Consider the following 6,176-nt stretch of genomic DNA (forward strand, 5'->3'; position numbering starts at 1 on the left):
GGTATTTATACCCCACCTTTCAGCCCTAAAGGCTATCATTTACATTTACATTTTGTTGCAGGACCTCCCTGTGGATATCAAAACCCACAGATGCTCAAATTCCATTATACACAACAGTATAGTAAGATGGTGCCCCTTATATAAAATGGCAAAATCAAGGTTTGCTTTTTTGGATTTTTTTTTTTGGGGGGGGATATTTTCAAGCCACGGATTGTTGAATCTATGGATAAAGAATCCCTGGATAAGGAGGGCCAACTGTACTCTCAGCTCATATTCAGCACGGGCTCACAGACCTTAATTCTCAGCTTCCATGCTAGTTCCAATGTGGCAGTGCCAAAAACAGACCTTCTATTTGACATTTCAGGAATGCTGTGTACCGCCCTGTCAGGCTGATGTACTGCCCTGCAGTGGTGTCACTACAGTTAGTGTCATCCAGTATGGTAATTCCTGGTGTCACCCCGATGAACCTCTTGGGATGGGGGTGCAAATAGGGAGGAGGATCTCACCCATGGGAACCCTGCTTTCTGCCACCATCATTCCCACCTCGGCCAAGACAGAAAAGATGTGATACCCCCTGAGCAAGATTTTTAATTACCAAAGATCTCCTCCCTCAAGGAAGGAGGAAAAAAACAGAAAATAGTCCCTCCAGAGTACAACAGCGGAAAGAAGCCAAACAGAATAGAGGGCTGTGGGGGGTAGACCGAAAGGTCCATGCCTTCACTCCCATCCTCACCCCCACAAAGGGGAGAGCAGTATACCAAGAAGATTCCCCTTTTTTTCTGGGTGAAGAGCCTCGGGATGCCTTGTTGCTGCTCCATGTCACCCCCTCTGATGTGGTTTGAACACCACACACACCCTAGTGACATCACTGCTGCCATGTGGGTCTCAAGTGAAAACTGGAACATTTCCTAAATATGATCTGCCTGGTAGGAAGGTAGGGTGGGAACTGTGTTCACAAAAAGGATGCCTTTCACATATTCTGCTTCCAGTTCTCTCCATTCACCATTATGGGCATGAACCAAACTTACATCTTCTTCAGTGATCAATTAATTAAAAGGTGTTTCTTGTAAAAGCTATCCCCTGCTCACCTATGGGTGGTGGTGGTGGTGTTGGAACAGCTGCCATGGCATCACCTCTTTCTCCGTGTAAAACTTCAGAATCTTTTAGAACTAGGGGGAGATAAATTAACAATCAGATCTTTCCTAATAACACTGTTAAAAGAAAACAACCAGTTCCATCAATGCTCTGCTGACCTCTGGGAGTTTGAAATTCTTAACTGTTTTTTGTATCCAGTTTGTCATAATCAATAGTTCAAGTGATTTATAGAAGCTGAAATCCTGAAACTAATTTAGATGCAATCTCCATGAAACTCTGTAGGACTTACTTTTCAGTAAACCTTCATTTATATTATTTTAAAACTCTATATATTGCTTCCCAATAAACATTCTTTTTAAAAAATGTATATATTGCTATTTTATCTGGGATTATTGGACAGTTTTTAAACAATTAAGGGAAGCCAAAAATAAAAAATAAAAAATAAAAAAAGCAAAATACAGTACAAAACAACAGGTAAAACACGATCAGCAAGAATTTTAAAATATCTACCCTAGTAAAAATGTTTCTAAACACTTAACAGAGGTGTTCAAATCAGAGCAGGTTGCAGGCAGAATAGATATTCCTTGATACCACAGCTTCACTGGTTGCCAAAATGCTCATGACCATGACCTATAAACCCAGTAAATTTGGATCTAGGTAACTGGAAGAACTGTTTTATCCTATATAAACCTGCCTAAGTTTTAAAATCTTAAAGAAAGACCCTCATTTGGGGAAGAACAAGTAAATGTCTGTTCAGTGGCTACTCCTAGAACTCCCTTCCAAAGCAAGCTAAACTGGCTCCTTCCCACAAGCCATCCTCTGCCAAAACCCACTGCATATTCCCTCTTCCTTCTATGTAGTCCAAATTCTGAGCTACTGAAAATAATCCAAAGCTCACCGGCAGTGGCGTCACCAGAGTTGGTGTCACCCCGTGCAGTAATGCATGGTATCACCCCCTCAATCCCTGCATTGACCTCCTTCCATACCACACCATACAGAATTCTTAGTAATGCTTTCGGGTACTAATTTACTTATAAAATGTAATTCCTATCTATCACAGAATGTAATGGTAATAGTTGTGATGTAAGCAACTCGCAAAATTAAAATTAATTATACCTTTAAATTACAATGATCATGCATACAGAACAAATGTGTTTACATATACATAGTTTATTGTGACTGAAGTAACAAATTGGTAAAATGTAATGTTTTTCAATAATTTTTTTAAAAATATAAAACTAAGTTTTAAATTAATATTGAAATTTTAAACTTTATTTAAAAACAACAACAACAACAACGAGGGCCTCTTCTTTCTCCTCCCACTAAGCCTCAACCCATTCACCCCATCTCTTCAGCATTTTAATGGGACACAGGTGAATGCCACAGCCTGTTTCTGCCAAAAGGCCGATGTTTGGAGAGCAGTGGTGCCACCCACCCTTACAGTGTCACCCGGTGTGGTCTGCTCCCCCCAATGACACCACTACTCACTGGGCTGTTTTGAACTCCTCCTTACATTCCCCTTTCCAGAAAAAGAATTGTACTTTTGCAAACCTTGGGTTTTCCCAGGGCTGCTAAAATCTCCTTTTTTGGTATTAGGGTGATGATTTGGCTACAGAAGCAACTACACTTGGGCATCACTAGGGTTGGCATCACCAGGGCCTCATTCCCACTTACCGGAAAGTTATGTTCGTGATCTGAATGAATGAATTGGTTTCCTTCGCCTCCCAGACTTCCTCCACCGCCTCCCAGCCTTCCTCCGCTGACACCCAGACTGCCTTCGCCGCCTCCCGGCCTGCCTTCGCCACCTCTCGGCTTGCCTTCGCCGCCTCCCGGCCTGCCTTCGCTGCCTCCCGGCCTGCCTTCGCCGCCTCCCGGCCTGCCTTTGCCGCCTCCCGGCCTGCCTTCTCCGCTTCCCAGCCTGCCTTCTCTGCCAGCGCCCTGCCTTTCTTTGCCGCCTCCCAACCTGCCTTTTCCGCCACCCAGCCTGCTTTCTCTGCTGCCCAGGCTGCCTTCTCTGCTGCCCAAGCTGCCTTGTCCGCCCCTTGCATGCCTTCTTCGCCGGCCTGCTTGGCCTGCCTTCTCCACTGCCTGGTCTGCCTTCTCTGTCCCTGGCGTGGCTGTTTAAACCGTTCCATATGGAATCTTGCTCCAGTTTAAACCATAATGGGAATGTAATAGACAGACAGCATAATGTAGTGGTTTGTGAGACGGACTATGATTCTGCAGATCAGGCTTTGAATCCCAGCTCAACCATGGAAACCCACTGGGTGGCCTTGGGCAAGTCACATGCTTGTCCTACATGCCCTACATTTCAAAACAATGTCTTGGAAGAATTCCCAAATGTCTTCCATTTTTAGTATGGCTAAGAAGCATGAATTAATATTTATATGAGTGGTTTTAGCTTTTATTTCGTAATGTCCAACCTTTTCCCTGAATGTCCTACATTTTGCAGTGCTTTGTCCGCCTTTGTGTCCGCCTTGATCCTCAAAAAGGGAGAGGTGGGATACAAATAAATATTTTATTATTTTATTTTTATTTATTATTATGACATCTGGTCACCTTGCCTTAGGGTTGTATCAAGTCGGAAATGACTTGCAGACATACATACATACAACAACAACAACAACAACAGTGCCCAAAATGAAGGGGATCAGCTAAAAGGGAGGGAACAGGTTTTGGTTCTGGATGCAGTAAAAGAAGATGAAGGTGTAGAATTGGCAGAATCAGAGGTGGCTGGGTGCCATCCTGATGCTAGAGACAAGCTCTTGAAGGCTAAAAGCAAACAATGAACAAGAATGTGGGTAAAGCAGAAATTTCAGAAATCAAGGGGTCCCAGAGCCAGAAGGGAAAAAGAAACAAGCAGGGAAGTAGGAAACATATAGGACGGGCTCGGTGTCGCCAAAACTGGGACAATCCCTGTTGCAGCCGGGTTATGGCAACCTTACTTATATCAAATGGCCAAATCAAGGTTTGCTTTTTGGAATTTATACTTTTTTGGAATATTTTCAAGCCCTGGATGCTTGAATCAATGGATAAAAAATAAATGGATAAGGAGTGCCAACTGTATATACAAATTTTCCAAAATCTGAAACACTTCTGGTCCCAAGCATTTTGGATAAGGAGGACCCAAACTATGTTTATGCCTCTACAAAGGCAATTCATGTTGATGTGGACTCAGGGAGGAGAAGTAAGTAGAGAGATCTTGTAGCACTACATGAAAGAAAGAAGTTGGCAGCATGAGCATTCATATACTTAAGTCTACTTCTTCACATGCATTTTTAAGGGAGGAGAAAATTAAGCAAACCACACAAAACAATAAGAACTATGGATGGAAACCCCTAACCTTGATACCTTCTTCTTCTGGAGGAGCCTCAAAATCCCAGATAGTTGAGGGAGGAAACCCAAGCACCATCCAAGGCTTAAGCTAGCCCGGCCACGTGTTTATGGTGTCTCTGTGCAAAAGCATCACACACAGTGTTGCCAACAAGCCTCAAAGATATTCCCCGGTAAGTTTGACCAAAATCACCAGAATTTCCCAATATTACCCAGAATGTTCAGTCAAAATCCCTGGAAAGTCCCCGTAATGTTAATACAGCGGATCCTTTGCAAATAAACGTAAACATAATTGAATAAAAAATAATTGTAACTTATTTCAACTCTCAAAATTGAGAAGCTTTGTGCCAAACAGAAACGTGTTAGGCTGCAACCACACTGCAGAAATAATCCAGTTTGACACCCATTTAGCTGCCCTGGCTCAGTGCTATGGGATCCTGGGAATTCTAGTTTTGTGAGACATTTAACCTTCTCTGTCAGCAAACTCTGGTGCGACAAGAAACTACAATTCCCAGGATTTCATAGCATTGGGCCATGGCAGTTAAAGCAATGTCAAAATTGGTTGATTTTGGCATTGCAGATACTGCCAAAGTGGCACTAAACTGCATGATTTTTACAATGCAGATGCGCTCTTAGGCTGCCTCCACACTGCAGAAATAATCTAGTGTGACACTGCTTTAACAGCCATGGCTCCATGCTATGGAATCCTGGGATGTCTAGTTTCTTGGGGTACCAGAGCTCCCTGACAGAAAAGGCTAAATGCTTCACAAAACTACAATTCCCAGGACACTTTGATCTGTGGCAGCGAAACTAACAAAATAGTATTTGGCCCCTTCAAACATTTAAAACTATTTCTTTTGGCACAAAATTTTGTGGGTGCTGCTTCGAAGTGGCTACAAGCTATATATCCCAGGAATCCATAGCATGGAGCCATGACAGTTAAAACGGTATGAAACTGGATTGTCTCTGTAGTCAAGATGCAGCCTGAGTTGAGTCCAAGAGACATTGCAGAAATAATCCAGTTCAAGACCGCTTTAGCTGCCCTGGCTCAGTGCAAGGGAACCCTGGAAATTGTAGTTTTGTGAGATGTCAGAAAGAGTTCTGGTGCCACAACAAACTACAATTTCCAGGATTCCCTAGCACTGAGCCAGGTCTCAAACTGGATTATTTCTGCAGTGTGTTTTGGACCTTAGTTATTAAAAATGCTAAAGGTCCATTCCATACTGCAGAAATAATCCAATTTGAGACTGTGTTAACTGCCCTGGCTCAGTGCTAGGGAATCCTGGGAATTGTAGTTTTGTGAGAAAGAGCTCTGGTGCCACAATAAACTATAATTCCCATGCATCTGAGGAAGTATGCTTAAGTCTAGGAAAGCTCATGCTGCCAACTTCTTTCTTGTAGTGAGTCTCAAAGGTGCTACAAGATCTCTCTTCTATTATTATTATTATTATTATTATTATTATTATTATTTCCAAATGCACCTAAGGAAGTGGACTTTGGACTAGACTAGGAAAGCTCATTCTGCCAGCTCCTTTCTTGCAGTGATCTCCAAGGTGCTACAAGAGCATTATTGTTATTATTATTATTATATCTGAATGCATCTGAGGAAGTGGACTTAAGTTTAGGAAAGCTCACTCTGCCAACTCCTTTCTTGCAGGGAGTCTCAAAGGGGCTACAAGATTACTCTGCAAAATTATTATTATTATTATTATTATTATTATTATTATTATTATTATTATTATTATTAT

At 42.2% G+C, this 6,176-nt stretch overlaps 1 long non-coding RNA gene across 1 annotated transcript in view; it reads right to left on the reverse strand.

The window, feature by feature from the left end:
* Positions 1-4,607, reverse strand: part of LOC121920366 — a 4,883-nt gene extending 276 nt beyond the window's left edge. The window contains exons 1-2 of the long non-coding RNA XR_006101722.1: positions 4,439-4,607; positions 1,089-1,169 (exon numbers count right to left, since the gene is read on the reverse strand). This is a non-coding gene — a long non-coding RNA (uncharacterized LOC121920366). The remainder of the gene's footprint in view (positions 1-1,088; positions 1,170-4,438) is intronic.
* Positions 4,608-6,176: the final 1,569 nt, after the last annotated feature.

The sequence above is a fragment of the Sceloporus undulatus genome, chromosome 2, assembly GCF_019175285.1.
Source record: "Sceloporus undulatus isolate JIND9_A2432 ecotype Alabama chromosome 2, SceUnd_v1.1, whole genome shotgun sequence".
Lineage (NCBI taxonomy): Eukaryota > Metazoa > Chordata > Lepidosauria > Squamata > Phrynosomatidae > Sceloporus > Sceloporus undulatus.